Here is a 24,494-nt window from a genome sequence, read left to right as displayed (position 1 = left end):
GAGACTCTCTGTTACTTTTACTGCTGTTTTCATTTTTCTTCTACCATCTTTGGTGTATTTTCTGTGCCTTTGATAGGCTGCATGATTGCTAATTGGTTATTTCTAACACTGGCTAGAGAGTCATAAAGTTTGTGGCACTGTACAATTAATACACAATTTATCGTTATCTAAGGATTTGTTCCTATAGAAATTAACCTGTGAGATTAATGTTGTAATAATTGCAGTAAATGTTTGCAGTGGTAGGCATTAAACCGGATGTTATAAGTGATTGGAGGAAATAATGAGACAGAGAAAATAAATTCAAGATGTGTGAGCTACTGAGTTTTGTAGATGATTCACTTAGAATCCCCTGCATTTGCACAGCTTGCTTTGGTCACTGCTAGAGGCTTTACAAAGTAGCAAGTCAATGTCTATTTGGGATGTATAATTCACTTTCCAAATCTCAGACAAAAAATTAGAGCATAGAAACATGACAGCTTATGTGAACTAAGATTTGGGTTTTTTTAATGATTACTTGCTTTATTTTTTCCTCTTTCAGCTCAGGAAGATGTATGCCTAATGAGAGCTATCTTGTCCCCCCTTATATGCTTTTGGATGCAACCAAGTGGTCTCTTTTTGCACTCAGGTCTGATTAAATGCAAAAGATATATGCAGAGAATGAGCAGAAAGCCATGATGACTTAAAGAAAAAGCATAATAAATAAATAAATAAAACAAAACTCGCACAGTTCCCTAATATATTTGTTCTTTTGGGTGGAATTGGAGCGCTGGCAGGAAAGGCCAAGTTAGATGCAGTCTTACTGAATATCCATTTGTATAATCGGCCCTTAGGGAAGGTTTTAGTATTACTGTGTAGGTAGAAGTGTTTTGTCTGGTGGCACTGATAAAATCATCCTTTTGTTTCATTAAAACATTTCTATAAGACATACATTCATTAATTCCATACAATGTGCAAGTCTCCTTTGTCCTAGCTGCAAACATTTGAGGAATGCATGCCTGTCATTTTAAAGCAGCATTCTGTGGGCTCTTGCTTGTTTAAGGAACACTTCATTTCTTGCAGCTTGCTGGAGGTAGTTTTTCCAGAGAAAGACTTGTATTCTTAAAGGATGTCTTTATGGCATACTTTAAGAATAACTTTGTTACCATAATGAGTGTGTTGGTTGGCAGAATTGGTCACAATGCTGAATCAAAGTATGTTGCTCGCTTAAAAATTCCCTAATCTTTAATCATGAAGCTTCTGTTCACTTCTATGTTGAAAGTACATAGCAAAACCTGTGCATGAAATTCCAGAAATGTATTCTTGAATTTATAAAAGATAAATGTGAGTATACATTTTAATACTCTTTTTCTTCTCCTTATGTAAATTCTCTTTTCCCTACTACAGAAGTATTGCACTTCAGTGATTTTTTAGCAGTTTCTTTACTGTATACAAAGAGGAACTTTGTAAAGTATCTTGCGGCACATCCGCGCATTCCCATATGAGATGGCACCATCTTGAATGGGAATGACTGTCTTGTACTTGCCATTTTAAGAGCTGTCTCTCTTCTTCTAACTCTATGTGAGAGAACAACTGAAATGTGCTGAGTTCTATCCATGGGAGGAGGCAGAACAGGCTGAAAGCTTGTGGGTAAGAATTAAGGGATGTGGGAAAAGAGATGAAATTGTTGTGTGTGTCTACTATAGACCACAAAACCAGGATGAAGATGTAGAAGACAACTGGAGGTAGCCTCTAGAGCTAACTCCTTGTTACTCATGGGTGACTTCTGTCACTCTGGTGTTTGCTGGGGAAGATCACACAGCCAGTCCAAGAGGCTTTTGTGATGTATTGATGATAACTTCTTGATTCAGGTAGTAGTGGAGCCAACAAGGAGAGGTACACTGCTGGGCCTTGTATTAAATAATAAAGAGGGACTGGTTGAGGACATTAAGGTTGAGAACAGCCTTGGGGACAGTGATCATGACATGGTAGAGTTTAGTATTCTACAAGGTAGAATCAGACCAACAAGTAGAATTTACAGTCCTGGACTTCAGCAGAGCTAACTTTTGTGCTCTTCAGAGACATGCTTGCAGAAATCCCATGGGCTAAGGCTCTAGAGGGTAAAGGAGCCCAACACAGTTGGTTTATTTTTAAAGACCACTTCCTCCAAGCCCAAGCTAGGTGTGTTCCCACGAGTAAAAAATCAGACAGATGTGTTGGGAGACCTGCATGGTTGAATAAGGAGGTCCTGAAGGAAATCTCAGGGAAGAAAAAAACCTTAAAATTCATGGCAGAAGGAGTTGGTCACTTGAGAGAACTATAGAGAAGTTGTCAGGGCATGTAGGAAGGCAGCAAGGAAGGCCAAAGCCCTCTTGGAACTGAAGCTGGCAAAGGAAGTAAAACAGAACAAGAAAGGCTTCTTAAAATATATCAGTAGGAAAAGGAAGAATAGGGAAGGTGTGAGGCCACTGCTGAACAAGGAGGCAGCCTTGATAACTGAGGATGCAGAGAAGGCAGAGTTGCTGAATGCTGCCTTTGCTTCAGTCTTTACACCTAAGGCTGAACTCCCCTATGTACTCCATATCCTGGATGGAGGAACTCTGGAGGAGGGGATGCTCCCCACCAGTCAGTGCAGACTGGGTTGGAGATCAATTACACAAATTGAACATGCACAAGTCCATGGGCCCTGATGTGATGCACCCAAAGGTGCTGAGAGAACTGGCTACTGATGTCACTCTGCCACTCTCCATCATTTTTGCCAAATCGTGGCAGACAGGAGAGGTGCCTGAGGACTGGAGAAGAGCCAATGGCACTCCAGTCTTCAAAAATGGCAAGAAAGAGGTTCCAGGGAACTATAGACCAGTCAGCCTCACCTCTATCCCTGGAAAAATGATGGAGCAGCTTGTTCTGGAGGGCATCTCAAGGCACTTGGAAGAGAAGAAGATCATCAGGAGTAGTCAGCATGGATTTACCAAGGGGAAGTCATGCTTGACTAACCTGATAGCATTCTATGATGACATAACTGAATGGATAGATTCAGGGAGACCAGTGGATGTAGTTTACCTTGACCTCAGCAAGGCCTTTGACACTGCCAACCATGATATTTTAGTGATTAAGTTCAAGAAGTGTGGGATGGAAGAGCAGACAGTGAGGTGGATTAGGAACTGGTTCCAAGATAGAGTTCAAAGAGTGGTGATCAATGCTGCTCACCAGGGCTCCCAAGGCCTTCCCTGCAGAGTTGTCCCCACTTGCCCTGATCCCTGCAGGTCACTGCATTTCCTTGGGCTGATTTTGTGCAGGCTCCTGGGAGGCCACTGAGGTACTCTGTGGAGGTCCCTCTTTGCCCTGCAGGTTGTCTATCGTACCTCCTTTTTCCTTCTCCCTTTCAGACATAGTGTTTGCACTTCTTCCTTTTGCCTGTGTTGCAGGTAGAAATATTAGACAGCATCAGCTCCAGCAGGAACTTTTGAACATGATAAGCCATCCAGTTTTTCACCCACCCACCCTGTAGTCTACCCACCAAGTCCGTATCTTCTCAGCTTGACTATGAGAAGTGATGGGGTATTTGATGTTGGGGAGTCTTGAAAGCCCTGCTAAAATTATCCACAAAGCAAACCATGTCATTGAAGATTGATTTCTCTATAGCAAATAAGCGATGGCTTCTGTAGGACACCTCTTGGCTTTTTTCATGCATTAATTTCTGTTAGGACTTTCTCTATTAGCTGCCTGAATTGATTTAAGGCTGACTGCCATTCCCTGGATCCTCCCCCTTGCTTATTTTTTCAGCATAACAGTTTTCAAGTTCTGTTTCTGATCACGGCTCAAGTTTGACCTGGTATTTTCGAAGGGTCTCTGTAATGAAAGCAGTGTTTTGCTCATCAGTGTGCCTTGATGCTTGCTGCAGGTGTAGTTTTATCAGTTGTTATTGTGAACTCTTTTGCCAGCTCTTGATTTTGTTTGTTGGTGTATTGGTTGGTTGTTTTTTTTTTAGAGGTTACTTTTTGCTACGTAATAATATCATTAATGCCTCTTGAAAGACTGCATTAGTTGTCTCCTAATTAAAAAAACATTTAAAAATGAAAATCCCCTAAACCCAAAGAAGACAAAATACCTGCAAAACATATACTTGCCCCCTTTTTTATTGGGTTGTTGTTTACTTTTGCCAGTTATTAAGCTTAGGGGAAGCCACTTCTGACCTGAGGCATTCTTATAATCTAAAAATAATAAAGGTTTCTGCCTAAGTCCAATTAAACCAAAACTTTTCATTGAAAACACTTTGCTCATTTATGTGCATGCTTTTTGTGTAGATGTAAATTTACTTGTATGACTTCATTGACTTTTTTGGTACTGGCTGCAGTCTTTAATGTTAAACATGTGAGTAAGTGTTTTCGGTAGTGATGCTGTAACTAGTAGCTGATTTTCAGGGAGAAACATGTCTCACTAATGTGGTTTTTTCTTTGTTTGTTTTGAGAGATTTTGTAAATTTACAGCTCACATAAATAACTTAGAGTCACCATCAACATACCAAGGCATTGCAACGTTGTTTTCTTATTTCCAAGTGATCAAAATTAAGAGTGCAGACTGTAAATAAGACCTGCAAGTGAGGATCCCTTACTGAATACCAGCCTTTCCCTGCTGCCACATGCCTCACCTTATTTCACTAACTTTCAAAAGCACTGCTAGGTGTTTTATGTAAGGAAGTGAAACATTTCCAGTAGTGTGTGATGTTTTTTGTTCAACTGTTCTCTGTCTGTGGTTTGATCTCCTCTTAGTTGTTATCTCATACTGGAAATGTTACATTACATAGGGCTGCCGGAGACAATGCAGTCAGCCTCATGTAGCAAATGGCCATGTGGGGAAGTGGCAGGCGTGTTCACCTTCAGCCTTCTGGAGACCAGATGTTGGAAGAGGCTTTCTCGTTCATCTAGCTTGCTAATTCTGATCTGAACTGTTGATCCATGATGCTCTTCTCTAAATGTCTACTAGAAACCTGAGCAAAGTCAAGTGAGGAATGTTGAAATAAGATCCGCAGATTTTGTAGCAATGAGAGCGTAATTGCTGGAAGGTGAAACAAAACTTTTCACTGAAGTTGAAGAGGAAGGAAAAATAGAAAGTGAAATCCTTCATAACCAGAGTATTGTCATTTACTTTTCTTTTTGTTGTCCTCTCTTTGTATAAAAGGCTCTTTAAAAATAATCGCTAATTAATGATGCTTGTGAATCAGATGCACTTGAATTCTTTCGTGTCTTTATGTAGTGATTCTCAAATATAATATTCAGCACAATGTCAGCCCTTAGGATGAGGTAGTAGTGGCTAGTATTATGGTTAGCTGGTAGCCTTAGCACTTTATTATTATTATACAATTTACGAGACGTCTGAAGAAAACAATTTAAGATCAAGTGCTGCAGCTCTCCTCTTACACCTGGCATTTTTTCTGCCAGCCCTGTCGCCACCAAGTGGGATATGCTACTATTTCCTTTGGTATCAATAAGAAAAAATAAACAAATTTGAAAGTGCCTTCTTTACATAAGGTATTAATATCTGTTCAGTTATGCCCTGATGTGTTGAAAAAACTTAGATCTGTGCTGCCTTTAATGCAAATTCCTAATGTGCCTAAATTCTGGCATTAGGTATTCAAATCCTATCTAGATGATGCTTCTTATAACCTTTAGAGATTTTTTTTAATTGAAAATTGCATGATTTTCCTTAAAACTATGCTTACAAAACAGTAGGTAGAATAAAGTGTTCTTAAATGAAACTGAAAGCTCTGTTGGTGTTTAACTTGAGTGGTTCTAGAACTTGAATTTTTCAGAGTTGGAACTCTCAAGACAAGGTCGGGATGCAAGAACTAATTTTCAGTTGTATATTTCTTTAGAATTTTAATGTAGATGCACTATTTATTGTGTTAACTCTAGGTTAATTTCATTTGAAAGCTGGAGACTTAGTAGATAAAACACAATCTGCCTTGTGTCACCTTTAAGTATGTAAACTTTTTGTAGTGGAAATATTACTTTGGTCAGAAATAGGATTTCATGTGAAAAATAACAAATTTTTAATGCCAGTGAACCAGCCAGTATGACCAGGACTATAAGAACTTCAGAAGATGCCATCTGGTGCTCCTGAAGTCTGCCAGTAGTATTTGTCAGTTGACTTGATCAGCTCATTATGTCATTCTTAGATCAGTAAAGTGGAAGAAAACTGGGCTTCTTCCAAAACTCTGTCTTTTAATATGAAACCAGTTTTTCTATCTCTTGCATTATTTTTTTTACAGACCTAGTGAAGTAGCATGAGCATGAAGCATTGTCAGATGTGCCTGCCACTGGCAGCTTGGCAAATATTTAAAGACAGATTTTGATATCCCTCCTTCCCCCCCCCCCAAAACACGACAGCATGCACAATCACAGTCTTTGCAGGAAGACCATCTAAATAGACTGTAAGAAAACAAAACAAAACTGTAGTGCAAATCTGTAACTGGGCTAGTAATTTAGAAGCAAGACCATAAGAAAAGATGGTGGTGGTTCCTTTTGTCTTAACAGACTTGATGGGTTAAGGAAACTGATCAGTCTCTAGCCCAAGGAGATTTACCCACGACTTTCAGACATCTTATACTCCCATGACAAAAGTGGTAGCCCTTTCGTGCTGATAGAATTGTGTTATTCCTTAAGCTCTAGTCCTAGCAGGAGCTCAAGTTTGGTCGTACAATGTTACACTCAGTGCAACCATTAATGAGGTTTAGGTAGTGCCCTCCTCTGTGGAGAAGGGCCATTCTTCAAAGCAATCTGCTTTTCTCCATGGCCTTGTGCTTAGTGTCTGGGTATTAGGGCCTTTGGGCATTACAGTGTGTAAAGTCAGGTGAATCAAGTGGATAATGCAAGATTGCTCATGGCAGGTTTGCATCGTGGTATTTACTCTCGCCTTACCTCATTTCTGATATGCCTGGAGTCCCTGTAGGCAGTGAGCCCAGCTCACTGTGAGCCAAGGCACACATGGGATATGCTGAATGAGATGACTGAGGCTGGATCCAGAGTAGAACAATAGTAGAGGATTTAGAGCTAGAGCTTGTTTATCAACTGTCATTGAGAAAAGAAATCTTTATACTTTTATTTTGTTCTTTCTTCCCCTCCCCTCACATTTAGGATACTTCTGAACTTGTGCTTTTTTGTGACTTGGAAGCTCTAAACAGATGAATTACTCCAGCATGCTTACTCTTGGAAACTTCAGCTGCTGTGGAGCAAATGCCAGCCTGCCTGCTGATGGGCACATCTGTTATATTTTATCTGTTTTGTAATCCAAATCTTTCTCAGACCATTTCTGTCCATATACAGTCAATCCAGTTGCGCCATTAGCGTTTGAGTACAGATGGCAAGTGTGCTCATAATAACATTCCTGACTGTAACTTGGATTCTGAGAGACAAAAGTTGACTCTTACCATTTGCCAGCCATGCAAATGCAGAATTAGTTTGCTTTGTTAGGCTTACGCTGGGCTTTGGGCAGATGTAGTCTGAAAAAAATAGTTTTACTTTAAAGACTTCCCTCTAGAAGATGCTGCTAGTTCAGCCTGTCTGTCTGGTGCATCCCACTAGACCTAATCTTTATGAATAATATATTATTCTGAGAGGAGTCCCCAGGGAGATGGCAGAAGCTGTCTCCTCATGCATCATTTAGATCTTTGTGAGAGTTACAAGTTGCAAGAGTGATTACAGAAATCAGAGACCTCACAAATAGCAGCGAGAATAAATACTGGCGTAGTATTTAGACTGGAAAAGCTGACAGACATTTCATATAGAATTATTTTTAAAAGTCTATTTACATAATACAGCTATCAGATGTTATGAATATTTACATGTAGTCTGACAGAAAAAAGCAGGATGTAAGAGTCTCACTCAGTTACCCCTTTTAGAGCATAGGAACAGCACCAATGCAGCACAGGATGTGACTATGCTATAATTAATCCTGAAAGCCTGGGAGTTCAGGAGCAATGTTTTAGAAGAAAAAAGTAATAAAAGTGATCCCTTTTATCCTGTAGTAGTATAGCTACAAGAGAACTGACATTTGCTTGTAAGGCTTATCTACTGAGAGCAATCTGTCGATAGCAGCAGACATTAGTTAACACTGTAAGTGCTACTGTGGTTCTGGCTAAATAACACTTGTTAAGTTTGGTTTAATTACTATAGTAGTAATTATACATCTGTGTATTACAACTTTCAGGATGAAAGTGACTGATTATGTGTTTTTTAAGGAGGAGATGAAAAGTGAAAACAAGATAGTTACTTATGATACACTTTTTGTAGCTCGCGCAGCTGTACTAAGAGCATGAAGACAGCTGCAAGAATAAGCTTTAAAAATAGGTTGTTTAGCTTGCCCGTTCCCTAACTACACACATGTGGTAGCCTATTCTTCTGGAAGGAGGCACCTGGTACCAAAATGCATTATCTCCAAAAAACACTCCCAGAACTTTCTTGGTTGCTGCAGAAGCCACCAGATAGTATTAAATTAAGAAATATTAAACTCTTGTACAGAAGTGTGTAGTAATCCCCCATTCTGTAATACAGACTCCAAGACATCTATGCTAATATTTCTTAATTCTTAGCAATATTTTTGTTTGTCTTCATTTGTAGGCCTGTCTGTAATAGTGGGAATTACAGATGCAGGAAAAAAAGGTGAACCTGTAGAAAAAATGTCTGAAAAACAACTTTCTGAGTGTGATGACTGATACCCAAATTTAAGTTAAGAACTGAGTTTGGCTGGGGATTGTTTTCAAATCAGTTAATAAGGCATAGCAGTTGATTTTTTTTTCCTCTCAGTGAACTGATCTCATAGGCAATGGTAGTATGAGTATTTTCTAGGTACAAGTAAGAGCACTGGAGTTTTAGATGAAGCACATATTTGCAGCTGTTTACATAACATCTGGATTTCAGCCATGTTACCAGCTACAATGTACAGGGAATAAAAGAGGGAAAGAGCGGATGAGAAGGATTCCAGTAAATTGCCATCAATTGACTATGTCTCATTTAGACATTCAGGTGTTAATAGTACAGAATTCTAAAGAAAAAAAGAAACAAAACCAACAAACAAAGCCAAAACAAACCACAAACCGAATAAAACCTATCACTTATCCCTTCTCACACCCCAATAATGATAAATAATAATGGGAAATGTAAAGAATTTCTGGTGTTCTACCATTAAAGTAATGGTAAAATCTAAACTCTAATGGTGACCTGGTTAGGCCACTTTTTTATAAAAGCTGTTCAATGAGATTTCTGTAGCTTTGGAGGTCAGAAAATGTTCTGGGTTGATATTTTACTTTGACAAGATAAATTCTCTGGTACTAAAGGTGTAAGGTTTTTGTTGTGCTAGCAATCTTAGACCAGTCTGCTATCTCAGACAGTTGGTAATATGAGCCTAGTGAAAAGATAATTACCTACTCTGAAGTGGGATGATTTTCATCATTTTCTGTGATTTATCTCCGTGAGTAGATAGACACAGCAAGTATCTATTGCAATTTGCTTTTTTTCATTTATAGTTACATAAAATGCCCTTAAACTTGTTATACTAATTTATGCCTTTTCATGTCAAGACTCAAATTATTTTGGCTTGCTATCAGATTTTCAGTAAATATCATTATTAAAATGAGATTTAGAACACAACTGGCTTTTTCTGTCCTCTTCTTACAGTAATGGTAGAAGTTAAAACTTTAGAAGATTAGTTAAACAAGTCCCCAGACTATTTAATCGAGAGTTGCTGATAGTATTGATGTGGCTCAATATTTGTGTTGGCATTATTTTCCAGTAGCACTAACAGGAAGAAAAGTTGTCCTGTGGAGGGAAGTATTAGAACAGGAAACCTGAATGAGTAACAATAAATGCCTTTGGTGGGTCTGAGAATGTTGTCTTACTGAATGGCTTAGGGCTGAGCTGTGAGTACATGTCCAGTTTGGCCAGCTTAGCCCTAGTGATCTTGTCCTGCAGTGGGCTTGAGGGTTTGTGCTGTGGGAATGGTATGTCTGTGTGCAAGGGAGTGGTTTTGGTACCAGCCTGAGTTTTCACAGCAGTTGCAGGGAAAAGAAGTAATTTTACAAATGTATAAAGCAGGTTTACTGTCAGCTGCAGGATGTACCAGTAAATAGAATGAAACCCAATTTTCTGACCGTTGGGGTTTGGAGGGAGTTGTAGGTGACAAAATGCCAAAATAAAGAAACTTTGCTTCCAGCCCCTTTTGTTAATCTGTGCTATTTTTACTTTACAAAGGTTACTTTGTTTCAGTTGGGCTTTTGCCTAACATTTTCTTAGACCAGTCTCTAGAAGTAATAGGGGCAATAAGTAACACTGGACAAAGTTCAAATGGAGTCCCTTGTGGAAACTTCTGGGAAGTCTCCCTAAAGAAATCCTATCAGTACAGCAAATACCTGAAATATCTTAATAAACTTTTTATTCTGTCATTCCACAGTTAAGCACCATCTTTTTCATAGATTAAATGGTTATGATGTGGTTGAGGAAAACTGCACCCAGAATAGCTGATTTGCTCTGTGCTGGAGAGGATGAATACCCATATAAACAGTATGTTCTGCTTGTTCCACTTCCACCAGCAAACTTAAACAAATTGCTTTTTGCTAGGCTCTGAGAAGAAGGATCTTGACCACAATATTAGCTTTCTGATGCTGTGCATATATGGTATTTCAAAAAGATGGAAACTACTTTAAACCCAGAAGTCCCCTAAAACAACTGAGGTCAGGATTGGCCCTAGTAACAGTGGCATGAGAAAGCACTATCAGCAGCATGCCACGCAGACTTACCTCCCTCATCCTGGGGACAGGCTCAACCTTTGGGATTCACAAAGCTGCAGTAAACCCTGGTAGAATGATGGAGCAAATGGGAAATGAAACTTTTGGCAGACAAGGAGAACGCTTTCTGTGCTCCTGTTTCATGGAATTACTAGGGGCTCCTGGCAGTGAGATGTTTACCTATTCTTTTTGCCAGTCCATCTCTAAGATCTTGCTAAACTAGAACATCTTTTTAATGTTTCCACACCAAGACAGTGAAATGGTTAGTGTTGATTTGAGGACATCCATGGGTTGCAATTTGAAAAGTCCTGTGGGATGTGCCAGTCTGACTCTGGATACATTTTTAATTTTATCCTTAATTGTTGGGGCTTTTTTTCTAATTCTAATGATTCTAATGGTATGGACTCACTTTAACACTGCTGTTAGCTTTGGGGATTTCATGTATGCCTCTGATATTTGATATAGTTTATGTCTCTCTCTCTTCTAAAGTAGGCACAAAGACTTTGTTAGTTTTAGGCCTGCAGCTGATCTTCAGAGATACCAGAAACAGTTTCTGCTCTTCTCTTCCAGTCTGGGAAAGCAAGAGTCTTCCAGAAGCAAATCTGCATTCCCATGAGCTAAAAGTGTGTGATTACTGTAGCCTTCATCAGATCTGGCCAATTTCAAAATCAGATGATGACTTATTTTGTTGTTGTTAATTTTAAGTATTTTCTCACTTTCACTTGTGCTGGGAACTCCTGGATCTTACAACTGGATTTGATGTTACTTGCAGAAGAGCACTTAGCAGTAATTAGACATGTCATAAAAGCTGAAAAGATTACAGTAAGATCTTATTCCAAGAAAACTTTTTTTGTAAACCACAGTGTGAAATCTGAAAAGGCTCTACAAACCACAGAGCCACTTCTGAACTATGAAGAAACAAATTTTCTTCGTTGGTGAAAGGGCTTTAAAATTTTTTTTAGACTCATTTCTTCAATAAATGCCTCTATAGGGATATATATGGTTTGTCTGCACCAATGCATGATGCCTCCTGTTCTTCATCCAAAAACATTTAAATAGTCCAGGTGAAAGTTCTGTGCATGGAAGGTTTTTTTTTTTCCACTTTTTAAATTCTGCTAATAATTAACAATACCAGTTCTTTGTGTATCAGCATGTATATCCTCTTGCAGCATAGTCTTTGTATGAAGAGTTAGCTTAAATTCTTTTAATGAATTGCAAGCTCCAGTTGACTCTAAAATAATGCTTTCTTGAAAATGGGATATGAAACTCAAGGTGGTACCATACGAAGGAAAGTGTTTCCATTAGGAAATCTGTATTTAGCACCTTGAAAAAAATCCTACTTTAAGGTAAAATAAATAAGTTTTTTTTCCATCCCACATGGTCCATCTTTTCTTCTTTCAACAGTGACACCTCAGTTTAAAAGTAGCTTTGCAAACTCTTCTCACTGCATAGTAACTATTTCACTTGCAGTGAAATCAACTGTTTCAGTAATTTTTAGTTCTATGTAAGTCGGTAATACCAATCCTCCTCCTCTTCCTGCTGTTCACGCGTCCATGCTGTAAGGCTTGCTGAAGACCTGCACCTAAGTGAATTTAAGACATCTCTGTCTTAAACTATTTTGAACCTTGCTTGATGTTTTTTGTTTGTTTGAGCTTCCTTAGGGAAATGTAATGCCCATGTTTTAAAATTTTCTGAGAGGATAGCATCAGAAGCTAACTTCCTTCCGTCATTACACAAGTAAATTGTGATGTTGTAAATTGTAATCAGTCAGAGCAAAATCAATTACTTCTCTATCAATAACATTATTAAACTTGTCTACTTTTATGGAAACCCAAGACTCTGTACTGAAGTCCTGAAATATTTTTAAATGTTAATATGGTGTATTAAAAAACAAAGCCAAAAAAGCAAAACCAAAGAATGCCCCCAAAGAATGTAAAGCCCCAAAGCAGACAACACCCCAAATAAAAAACAAACCACAAACAAAAATTAACAAACCCAGCAAAACACCTCAAAATCTGTTGTCAGTTCATTTTCACTAGGGAATCTTTACTCTCTTACTCAGTTTCAGAGTGGAGGCAGTCAACGTTTGGCATCCAGCACTTCATACTTCTGTACAGCAGTGAGGCTTTGATGTGCAGATAATACTTTACCTGTGGCATATTGCAATGTTAACTTTAAGACTTCAGTTTCAAACAGCTGCAGTAGCACATTGGACCTTTTTCTTCTTTTTTTTTTTTTCCCAGTTGTCCAAGTTATTCCTTAAGTAGACTGCATCTAAGATTCCTAGAAATAAGAAGATTAACTTGGATGGAAATTTCAGTAAGCAGTGAATTAACAAACCTCAGATTCATCTTAAATGTACTATGGGTATAGAACTCATTTTTATGTTGTGCTATGGTGGACTAAGTAAACAAAATAATGGACCATCAAAGTTTGTAGACACTGATACTACTGAAATTCTGTAGAGGGGAACTGATTAGATATGAAAATGTGTACTTTCTTCTTTAGCCATCATGTGCTTGAGATATGCCTATTTAGCTATTGTACACCACTTATTACCAAGCGATTCAAAGGCCCCATTAATTATGGTGCTGGGTTAGATTATGCATACATAATTTTGTTGTTCATTCTGATTTACATGAGACCAAAAGCTCGAGAGCTTTATGTTCCTGTCTTGTTTGTTTTGCAGTTGAATTATTTGCTCCACCTAGTAGCGTTGAAACCACTCATAAATCCCTTGTGTTGGGAGCACATTGGTAGGCACAAAATTCTGAATGAAGTGTGCATCAAGATAGGGTTATTGATAAAAACTGTTATTTTCTGTATAGCAGCCTGCTGCTCTGCCCTGAAAAAGTGCAGTGCCTTATTTAAGCTACAATTTCAATTTATTGCCATTGCTACAGTTCTCTTCTGCTTTAAAATATGTAATTCTCTTTTACAATTACAGCATGAAGATTTACACTCAGATCATTCTCTAATAATTCCAAATGTAATTAGGGTAAAATCCTTTTTTAAAAGCTTGTTTTTTGTAAAAAGAGTTCTGGGATTCAGTGTCTTTCTTACACTGAGACATATGATGTGGTGCGAACTTTATGTTCAACTTGTTCAAAGCTGTGGTTAACAAATGAAGTTCTGTGGAGATATAGATTCAGCCATAAGAGGCACTCAAAACACCTTCCAGAAAGCGTAAAGAGACTGGAAAGCAGTTTTCATAAAATGTCTTGAACTTGTTTGTAGCTGACCATAGTGTAAATTATCAGTGAAGCAACTCTTACATGTTGGTGGACAGATGGCCTTCTGAATACTGTGTTGGGCTAGAGAGTGCTGCTGAAGTGTGTCGCTGTTTGTCCTACCATTGAGCTGTCTGTACTGAAGCCAGTCCTCTCAAGGCAGTTATCAGTCTGTGCTATTAAGGCTAAAGGCTTGACTTAGTTTTGGACTGTTTACGTATTCTCTGGAAGTTTAGAATGCATTTTAACCATTGGTTTCTCTCAACCCACCTATAAACTTGTAAGTGTTTTGCAGAGAACTTGGAGAATGCTGAAGGATGCTGTGGATGATTGTGATTGAAAAATCATGTTAAAAGAATACATCTCTGTAACAACATTGCCAAGGACTTTGGGAATACCACAGGCAGTTCCCTTGGTTAAGCCCTATTAAAAAAGTAGTCAAATGGCAAATTTATCTGAGGCACTAAGGAAATTGGAATGACTTAAGCACTTCTAATCTCACTTTCCTTTCATAAAAACCCTGGAGTTTTTCCAGATCATTCAAGGTAAGGGTTCTCCATCTTGGATTAAATTTAACTCCTAGAAGGTTTTGATATTAAAGGCAGGCAGATAAGCATGTTAGCCAATCTAGTGATAAAAGTTTGAGCTTCATGTGTGAAATAAGCAATAAATTATATGTGAATTAAGTTGAACAATTGTTCTATTGAGGAATAAGGCCTAAATTTGTATACCAATAGATTTCCAGTGATTGCAACGTTGCATGTAATCTTTTAGGTGGTATAAATTGTGACTCTGATGGTCCCCAAAATCCTGCTTTTAGTCTTCCTCAAGGACATGTTCTATACTGGATTAGAAAAAAGGAACTTTTGGAAGCAATTATACTTAAAATAGGCTACTGTTTTGCACATGGATATAGGTCTCTTATGGGTACTCTAGTATGCCTTTATGATCTGTCTTTGGAAGGGCAAAGTAAGAATAAATTGTGTACAGATGTGAGATTTTTCATCTGACTTCAGTGAAGTCTCTAGTGTGAAGAAAGGCTGAAGGATGAGAGATGCTCATTCTATTTGCATTTAACTGAAAATGGAATGGATTTTAATCATCTGAAGTTAGAGAGAACTTTCACTGAAGCCAGAAATTTTGTCCTGTCCTGAGAGAATTCTCATCTGTTATTTTAAATATCGATTGCTCGTCACTGGAGTCTGTCTATAAAACATATCTTTGTTGTTCTTGTACTTGTGATCCTGCTGGTTAACCAAAGCCACTGTGAAAAGTATCAATTCGTGATGTGGTGATTTTATACTGTGCAAAACCCTCCCATCTTCTCCTTGCAGTAGGACGCACTGTCTTTTATAGTTGCACTTGCCCTTCCTTTCTGAATTGCTTCTAGGCATGCAAATCCTCCTCTGCTTTTTTCATGTTGCATGAATTAATCTTTCATGCAAAGATAATAGAAATGAGCATTTCAAGTCTGATTTGATTCTTTCTGTTCGATGTACTTGAAGTTCGTCTAGTTGGTTAGCAGTTGTATTACACTCTTCTCTAAAGACAAGTATGTATACAGTGTGGCTGTTTTCTGCCAAATACTATTCTAGCAATCAAAATTTAATGAAGTGAAGGCATTATATTCTTTCCAAAGATTTGTTCTAGCAGGTAAAGCATTTTTGCTTTAACGGATATTGAAAAATGAATGGGTTTTTTTGTGGGTTTTTTTGTTGTTGTTTTGATTTTCTTTCTCTCTGAATTTTTATAGTGTAGTCCAGTTCAGAAAATACATAAACAGGTGCCAAATAATTTCCTTTCAGCACAATACTTTGTTTCTCTTGCCTTTTCAACATAAGAATATTCAGGAGGTACATTTTCTGCAGAAGTCGTGCAACCCCGAGGCAGCTTTAAAGCTGTCTTCTGGAGTCTCCATTAGTAGTGTTATTTCTATACCAAGAGTACTGCACAAACTGTGTAGTTTGCCCAGGGCCGCCTGTGTTTTTGATAGTGAACACAGTGAACGTCATGTTGGATTCGTTGTTATAGTTACTTTTGGTCTATAGTTATGATAAGCCATACATGTGCTGCAGTCACACCTTTGGTTATTATGTATAAATACTTAAATCTTTGCTTTTCCTTTGTAGTCCTTTTACATAACTTCATCACTGTAATTTTCTGACTAAAAAATATTAACCAGAGTTATCTTTTCATATAACTACCAGTAACACTTTTCAGAGTTGTCTTGAACAACATTTTATTTTCAGAACTTGAAATACGATTGATGATCTTCATAAATGTTTAAATTGCTGTCATTATGGTGCTCTACTGTGTGAAGAATGAAAAAAGTCAAGCATAAAATCCATATGAACAGCAGGGGCGGCAGTAAAATGAAACTGAATTATTTCAAGACTGGTATTTGTAAAAGTTATGGTAGTGCATGCATTCAGATATTTCTCTTTAATTTTTACCCCTTGCAATATAATCAGGACAGGGCTACATTTTTCATTGTGAGTAACTCTGTAAATGAGATCTGACTCTTTAGCACATGGCTTATCCACAGAGTCTATTTATTATAAAGACTGAATTCTACAGGGACTGTGAATAGTGTTTTCTCAAATGTTTGCTAGTATCTACTCTTAATAAATGCTGCACAATATAAGCTGAAGGAACCATTTAAAAAGAGCATAATACACTTAAACCTTGCTTTTCAAATGGTTCAGATTTTAAAGAATTATGATGTGAAACACATGGCTCATATGCATATAAAAGTGTACAGAGAGTCATAACTAATAGGAAAGAATAAGACAGAAGTAGGTTTTAAAAGTTGAAACTAATGCTTTTAACTGAGATGAAAGGAGATCCAGGTTCACTTCATGTTTTTGTTGAAATTATCTTCTTCTTCTTGTAACCACTGTGTGCCATGCAGAGTCTGGAAAACTGAAGTAAAACTGCTCTGTTTCCCAATTCCCTTCCTACCTGTGATGTATGTAGAGTCTTTCAAGACAGTCTGACTGGTACTGTGTAGGTGTGTGTGTGGTCTCTAGAACTAACAAAGCTAATTTTAGATGTAGCTTGGAAGTGCTGTTGTAATAAAACTGGGAACAAATTGTAAGTGCTGGGTTTGTAAGTTTGAGCATTTATATGTTATAATTTTCACATTCACTTGAGTTTCTGTTGTTACCATAGGTGGTATTTCTAGTTCTAAATTTTGTCAGCATTTGTTTACCTTCAAGAATTTATTTCCTGTGGACAAAACCCAACCAAACAAAAAAAACTTTAAAAAAAAAAAAAAAAAGGACAACACCCCAATTAAAAAAAAAACCCAAAGAAAAAAAGCAACAAGCAGAACACAACAAAACAGCCTATTTTGAATAGTAGAATTGTAGGGATTTCATATTTGAAAATATTTGCTTATTTTTTTCCAAACCTCCCAAACATGTAAGATTTCTTAAAAAAAAAAAAAAAAAAAAAAAAAAAAAAAAAAAATCTTGATAAAATAAATAAATAAAATTATCTCTTTGTAGGTATAGATACCTCCAGCTTGGCAACCCTCTTCCTGGTTTACTGCTTGTTCTTGTGTCCTTGTCTCTCTCATCATTAAATCTTACAGCATGTCTTTTCTATTGACAGCATTTTTAAGCTGCAGTAAGTTTTATTTTTCCAAGGATATTTAGAGTTCCTCCTGTTTCTAAGCTATCATTTGTTTGTTAAAACTTGGATAAGTAACTTTCAAAATCCCATTCCTTTCTGAGCTTTATTGTCATTCAGGACTACTCATTTTACCTCTTCACTTCTAAATGAGATTAGCTTCTCAGTGTTTTTTCTGCCTGTATTTGACAAGGGAATTCTTTCACGTGCAGTCTGTGATCTTCTAGATGTGTGCTCTCTTACAGAAATGCCCAAGTACTGATAACTGTATCACAGTCCACCTGCAGATAATTCGCTTCTTACTGGAATTATCTATAACAGTGCATACAAAACTCCCACCGCACTTTCTGCTATAGATGTTACCTCCTTGCCTAGTCGTTTGCATCTCCAGAAAAACTCGTGGTTCTGGATTAATTCATTAAATAACTGTGTAGTTCTGGTTGAGGGAAGAGGCCAGAATTTTCTGGCTTGGTGCCTTTTCTGTCTGAGATGACCCAGGCCACTCGAGCTTGCAATTGAATGAATCATAGAATGGTCTAGGTTGGAAGGGACCTCAAGGATCATCCAGCTCCGACCCCCTCCCATAGGGAGGGATGCCTCCCACTAGAGCATGTTGCTCAAGGCCTCATCCAACCTGGCCCTAAACACCTCCAGGGAGGAAGCATCCACAGCCTCCCTGGGCAACCCATTCCGGTGTCTCACCACCCTCACTGTAAAGAACTTCCTCCTAACATCTAGTCTGAATCTCCCCTCTTCCAGTTTAAACCCATTACCCCTTGTCCTGTTGTTGCAAGACCTTGTAAATAGTCCCTCTCCAGCCTTCCTGTAGGCCCCCATCAGATACTGGAAGGCCTCTATAACGTTTCCTTGAATCATAGAATAGAATCATAGAATCAACCAGGTTGGAAGAGACCTCCAAGATCATCCAGTCCAACCTAGCATCCAGCCCTATCCAGTCAACTAGACCTTCTCTTCTCCAGACTGAGGAGCCCTAACTCTTGTAGCCTGTCTTCGTAGCAGAGGTGCCATGAGAATGGAAGAGGACAAAGAGAGAGCAGTCTTTGGCTAGAGCCTATGTATTATGTGATGACTACTTACTGTATAATATGGTTATTGGGAGAGAAATCTGAGGCAAGAACAAGTGGCAAAAGGTAAAGTTTGAAGTTTGTTTTGTCCATAAAAGAAGGCTATTGCTATTACAAGTTTAACTGCTAACTATCGTATTGCAGAGCTGTGTTGATTCTTTTCAATAATAATACTGGAATGTGTTTTATGAATATGCAACACAGTAATAACCCTATTTATTTAATAAACACAGTTTTTAGCCCATGACTGAAAAAGCAGACGATCTTATTGTCAGCCTATTAAAAATCAATTATTCCAACAGCTTTGTGTATTTTAATATAGATTGAATTCCTTTCATATTCAAGTCAGCAGGAGCTTTAATTTTCCTTCCAGGGCAGCCAAGACTTTACCTGTGGATGTTGAAATAAATGCTTATTGAAACACTCTAGAATAATTAGATCTTAGAGCGTGTGATAACACCAAAAAGTTATCTAACATTTAGCAAAAGGAATTCTTTTTCTTGGCTAAAATGTGGTATTTATCTAGTTTTAAAAGATACTGAGAAGTTCAGGACCAAAAGAGTCCTGAACTTGCTTTCCGAACGAGTTTGAGACCTGAAAACAGGTCTCAATAGAGGTTACTTCTATTGCAAGAAGATTTACTATGCACAACCCCCCCTGTTTAATTGCCACTCTCTTCTTTGAGCAGAAGCCAGAGTACTAGGCAAAGTGCTGGCAGAATACTTGAAAGCTATAAAGTATTAAATGTGTAAAGCAAAGTATGAACTCGTTTTGGTTTCTTGTTGCAATTTGGAATCAAAGAAGGTTTATTAGTGTATGATTAGGCATGATTATCCTTTGCAAGATGTTAAGTCATGCAGCTGTTTGGAAACTTCATTAAAGCTGTTACTACGGTTCCATGCTCTGTACTGCAATGATGTCTCCTCTTTCTTTCTTTTCTTTTTTCTTCTTCTTTTTTAAAACTCATCTTGTCCTTCCCTGTTAGGCCAGCTGCCAAAACTGAAGGTTCCTGAATCAGTTTTTGCTTTTCTGCTCATTTCATGTGTGCAGTTCTTCTTCACACAATGTTCCTTACACAGCTTCAGCAGGAAAATTCTAGCCATCGTTTAAAGAGTGTATAATATTAAGTGTTTACAGTAACAGTACGATTTTGTACTGAAAATAGTTACAGAATAAAAAAGGAGCAGTTTAAACTGTGAGATTTGAAAGAAAACCCAATAAGCAAATATAAGCCTCTATGCATTAATCTTGAGTTGTATGAACTGGAATTTCTTTACATGCCTCTCCTGGTGTGTGAGAGAAGTATGTGACAGAGAGAGGAGTAATCCAAACAAGATGCAATATTTCTCCCACGTTATATTGTACTTTACAGCTATAATACTTCATATTTTAAACTAGGATGGAAGAGGGAGGGGGTTAAACACAACAGTATTAGAGGCAAACCAAAGGAGTCTGGGGGTGGTAGGCCAGAGATAAGGGTAAAACCAGCAGCCCAGCTGAAGTGTATGTACGCTAATGCACACAGTGTGGGTAACAAACAAGAGGAGCTGGAAGCCTTGTTACAAGAGGAAAATTATAATGTTGTTGCCATCACAGAAATGTGGTGGGATGACTTGTACAATTGGAGTGCTGTAATCAATGGTTACAGACTCTTCAAGAGAGACAGGCAAGGGAGAAGGGGTGGAGTGACTCTATATATTAGGGATGCTCTGGATGTCATGGAAGTAGAGATTAGGGATGATAAGGTTGAGTGCCTATGGATGAGAATTAAGGGGAAGGACAGTAAGGCTGACACCATGGTTGGAGTCTGTTATAGACCACCCAACCAGGAAGAAGAGTTTAATTTATTATTCTTTAAGCAGCCGGAGGTTGACTCAAGATCACTTGCCCTCATTCTTGTGGGCAACTGTAACATCCCAGACATCTGCTGGGACCTTAACACTGCAGAGAAGAGGCAATCTAGAAGGTCCCTAGAGTGTGTGGAGGACAACTTCATAGCTGTTACATGAGCCTACCAAGGGTGCAGCCCTGCTTGACCTGCTGCTCACAAATAGAGTGGGGCTGGTGAGAGATGTGGTGATTGGAGGCTGCCTGGGGTCCAGTGACCATGAATGTATAGAGTTTTCAATGTATCATGAAACCAGGAGGGGCATCAACAAAACCTCCACACTGGACAAGTAACAAGTGCCTGTATGAATATATAGATTTCTAGTCAGAAGTTCCATTTTTCATGTTGCACTATTTAGCAGGTTATATGTTGATACTGTGTGTGCATGCTATGGGTACATGTGCTTCTCTGTGTGTTATTTATTACTGATAGCTGAGGAATCATGCCAAGATGTCAGGTAGGTAGCTGTGTCAAAGCGTAGAAGCGACTCAAAGTGAAAAATCTACAGAAGGCTAGGTGCATCTCAGACACCCCAAGCCACAAACCCTTTTCACCCTGCTTCCCTCTGAGGCTTTATGATAATAAACAACCAGTCATTGTCACCTCTGTTTCTGAGTTTTAAAGCAGAGGATTCTCACATACTGCAACATTACTGTGTATCTTCAAAAAGCTTTAATATTAATTGATATGTATTTAGAGTTGAAGCTTGTCTTATGTTTTTTGTTTGTTGTTGTAAGCCACACATGAGCTGATGATGATGCTGAAGGCTGAAAAGTTGATTTTTGTAATTAAGGACTATTGAATGAAATTAACCAAATAATATACTAAAAGAGCCTGACTCTTGTCCTGTTGTGAGAGTAGAGTAGGTTTAGCAAAAAGTTTTTAAAAGCTGCTTTTCCAATACTGGTGACCTCTTGAGTGAATGAGTTTTGTAAATGAATTGGTGCTGAGGCGGTTATTCCACCTGCGGTGCTCCTTTCTTCTTCTGCAGCTCCTTGTCTGTCTCCTGAAATGCATATGATTTGTTGGAGTTTTACCCATGACCTTCACTAAAATGTAGTGATTATGATATACTAAGAAAGAGGTGTTTGCTGTATTTAAAAAGTGTCAGTGCTGATCTTTGTGAAATGCGTTGTGCCCATGGGCAAGAGACCTACTTTGAAGTAGGCAGGAATGATCTTGTCAAGTCGGTGGGTTTAATTTCAGTTTACAGTGGCATCTGCTGATCTGTTTGGTGATATCATGGTTTTTCATGTGCATTACCATGCTGGTGGAGGGGTTAGGCACTGCTGTGCTTCAGAATGCCTGGAATTTTGTAATTTTCAAGGCCAGACTTTTCCCCATTGATAGATGTATAAATCTGGCAATGGCATCTTTTACACATCAAAGACGGCTGTGGTAACTCATTCTTCAGTTTCAGGCTACATGAAACGTGTGCTGTCCTTTCCTAATAAGTGTAACCTTGTCATATCTTGGTTCAGCTTAAAGATTTTTTCTATCTCCTGTGTCTCATTTCCCAGACTTTCTCCTGCAGATGATGTCAGTTGTCCATCTTCTGATGAAACTGTTTTTGCTAAACATGCCAGTGCGTTTCTTTGATTCCTACCTGCCCCCATTCCCTTTGCCTGTTACTGTTGCCCCCTGGCTAAGATAGTGCCTTGCCTGCCTCAGTCCTTGCATAAACTGACTCTTCAGCATTGTTCAATGCTGCCTCCAGTAATAATACAATTTTTACTTTTTCTGGGGAGAAGGTGAGTGAGGAAGATGATTGTGAATAGAAAACCAGACAGATCACTGCAGCACTTTTGTGTACTTTCAGAGTTGTACAGCTGACCTTAACTTTTAATTGCAATTAACTTTTATCTTTAAGATAAAGCCAGGAATTGCAAAATCATTCCACAAAGAATGAACACTGTAGTCTAGTCTAGTTCATGTGCAAGTAGCAGTGTTCCTCCTGAGGATACTTAGAAGAAATTTTTGGAATGTGCATGAACTCAGTAGGAAAAGGCTACCTTTTTGAGGTATAATTTATGTAGAACAGATGAAAAGGAATATTGTGGTTTATCTGATGACAGCCACTTCATTCTCCAGTGACAGCAATTACTGGCCTTTGTAGTCATACAAAACAATTCTTTTGTAAGAGAGGTTCCACTGTGCTAGAGCAAATATTTGAACTGGAGCAAGTGATGTGTGTGGGAATTCAGTATGTTTATGGAACACTGTTGTGTGCTGTAGTATACATATTTTTCCTTTACAAATGGAGCAGTTGAAGGTATAGGATATGTTGCAGCTTCTGTTCACTAAATCACCACCTTCTTTTTCTTTCCTTTGCCCCTATTTATTGACTTCTCATGTGATACACCTGGGCAATTTACAATCCTTACTTGCAGTGCTGCTGTTATTGTCCTGATAATGCTAAAGAAAACACTTATTATGTTGTGAAATACACTCTGTAATCCTGTGTGTGCTTTTAAAGGCAAAACAAAACACTGAATATAGTGTCATCTTTTTGACATGTTTGTCTGAAATGGTGGTCCTTGGCATACTTTGGAAATAACATCCCAATGTACTAATTTCTGGGAAAGTAATTTTTATTGTTGGCTCCTTTGCTTGATAAGCAGCTCTCAGCTGATGTACTATACATAATAGGAAAAATGCATCTGACTCAGCTAACAGAAACCCAGTAAGGCATCCAAATTAGGAATGCATTTTTTGTGCCTTTTTTGTGTTGTTGTTTTTTTTTTTTTTAACTGCATGCTGTCCTCACTTGTGCTCAGTTAGTCCTCTGCATCTGTGAGAGGACACAGGACAGACCACACTCCCATCAATTTTACAGAAAAAGCAACTCTACTTAAAATGTAACCATTTTCATACTGCAGGTAGAAGGCACAGGTCCATCAGAATAGAAAGCAAAAGTCTGTCAGACTTAAATTGCGTTTAAATGTGAGTTGATTCTTTTAAAACATTGATGTTGTTTCTATGCTCTTTTTTTTCACACTACCTTCATTTAGCCGTCAGTCTTTACATGCTGCTATAATGGAGTATGTTTGCAGTGTATGTTTTCATTTTAGACTGCAGCACGTATGTCTGGCATAGCTTCAAATGAATGTTCATCACAGTGTTGCTTGTAAAATGATCAGAAAAGTGAGATAAAGTAAGCAATGAATAGCCAAAACCAAAATAATGCTAATAACTCTCCAGTGCAGAACTCCAAGCTTATGTTGTTAGTAATTCTGGCAGTTGCTATGATTTACTGAGCAATTTATAGTCAAACATGACTATATACAGGTTTTTAGAAGGAAGCTAAAGTTAGCAAAAGCCATGTGCTATAGCATATGGGAGGTTTTTTTTCATTTGACGTGCTTATGGCATTAGATTTTCTAGTTTGGAGCTATCATCATTGTATGTCACAATTCGAAAATGTATCCAGATCAGATTAGTACTTTTTTTTTCTTTTTTTGCATCTGAATACCCATTGTGAGCTGAGTCCATCAGCCGAATGTGAATTCCTGTAGATTTCTTGAGTTGCTGTCAGGACAGTCATGGGGCTCTGAAAGTCATGGCTGATACCAAAGGAGTCCTTCTATTTGGTAACTCCTTGTGGTTATGAATTCATAGCCTGAAGAGGTCTTCAGTAGTTTCAGTGTTACTGTGTAGTTTAAAAATCAAATGTATTAGGCTTGTTTCTTTTTTAATTCATTTGCTTCTGCATTGTAAACCAATCATTTAATTTTACATGTGTTTAGTCTCAACAATGCTGTGAAGAATTTTGAGGATTGCCGTTGACTGAGGCATTGAATACCACTGAATGCCTAACTTCATGGTGACTTCCCCAAGTTTCCCAAGCATGTCCTAGTCTCATTCCTGTATTGAAATAACTTTGTTCTGACACAGCCCTGGGG

At 38.2% G+C, this 24,494-nt stretch overlaps 1 protein-coding gene across 2 annotated transcripts in view; it reads left to right on the top strand.

Moving 5' to 3' along the window:
• PDGFC (platelet derived growth factor C) overlaps positions 1-24,494 on the top strand; it is a 121,713-nt gene that overhangs the window by 45,592 nt on the left and 51,627 nt on the right. The gene's annotated exons all lie outside the window — the stretch shown is intronic.

The sequence above is a fragment of the Pogoniulus pusillus genome, chromosome 9 (genome assembly GCF_015220805.1).
Source record: "Pogoniulus pusillus isolate bPogPus1 chromosome 9, bPogPus1.pri, whole genome shotgun sequence".
NCBI lineage: Eukaryota > Metazoa > Chordata > Aves > Piciformes > Lybiidae > Pogoniulus > Pogoniulus pusillus.
The sequence above is the reverse complement of the archived record's forward strand: the minus strand, read 5'-3'. Positions and strand labels throughout refer to the sequence as shown.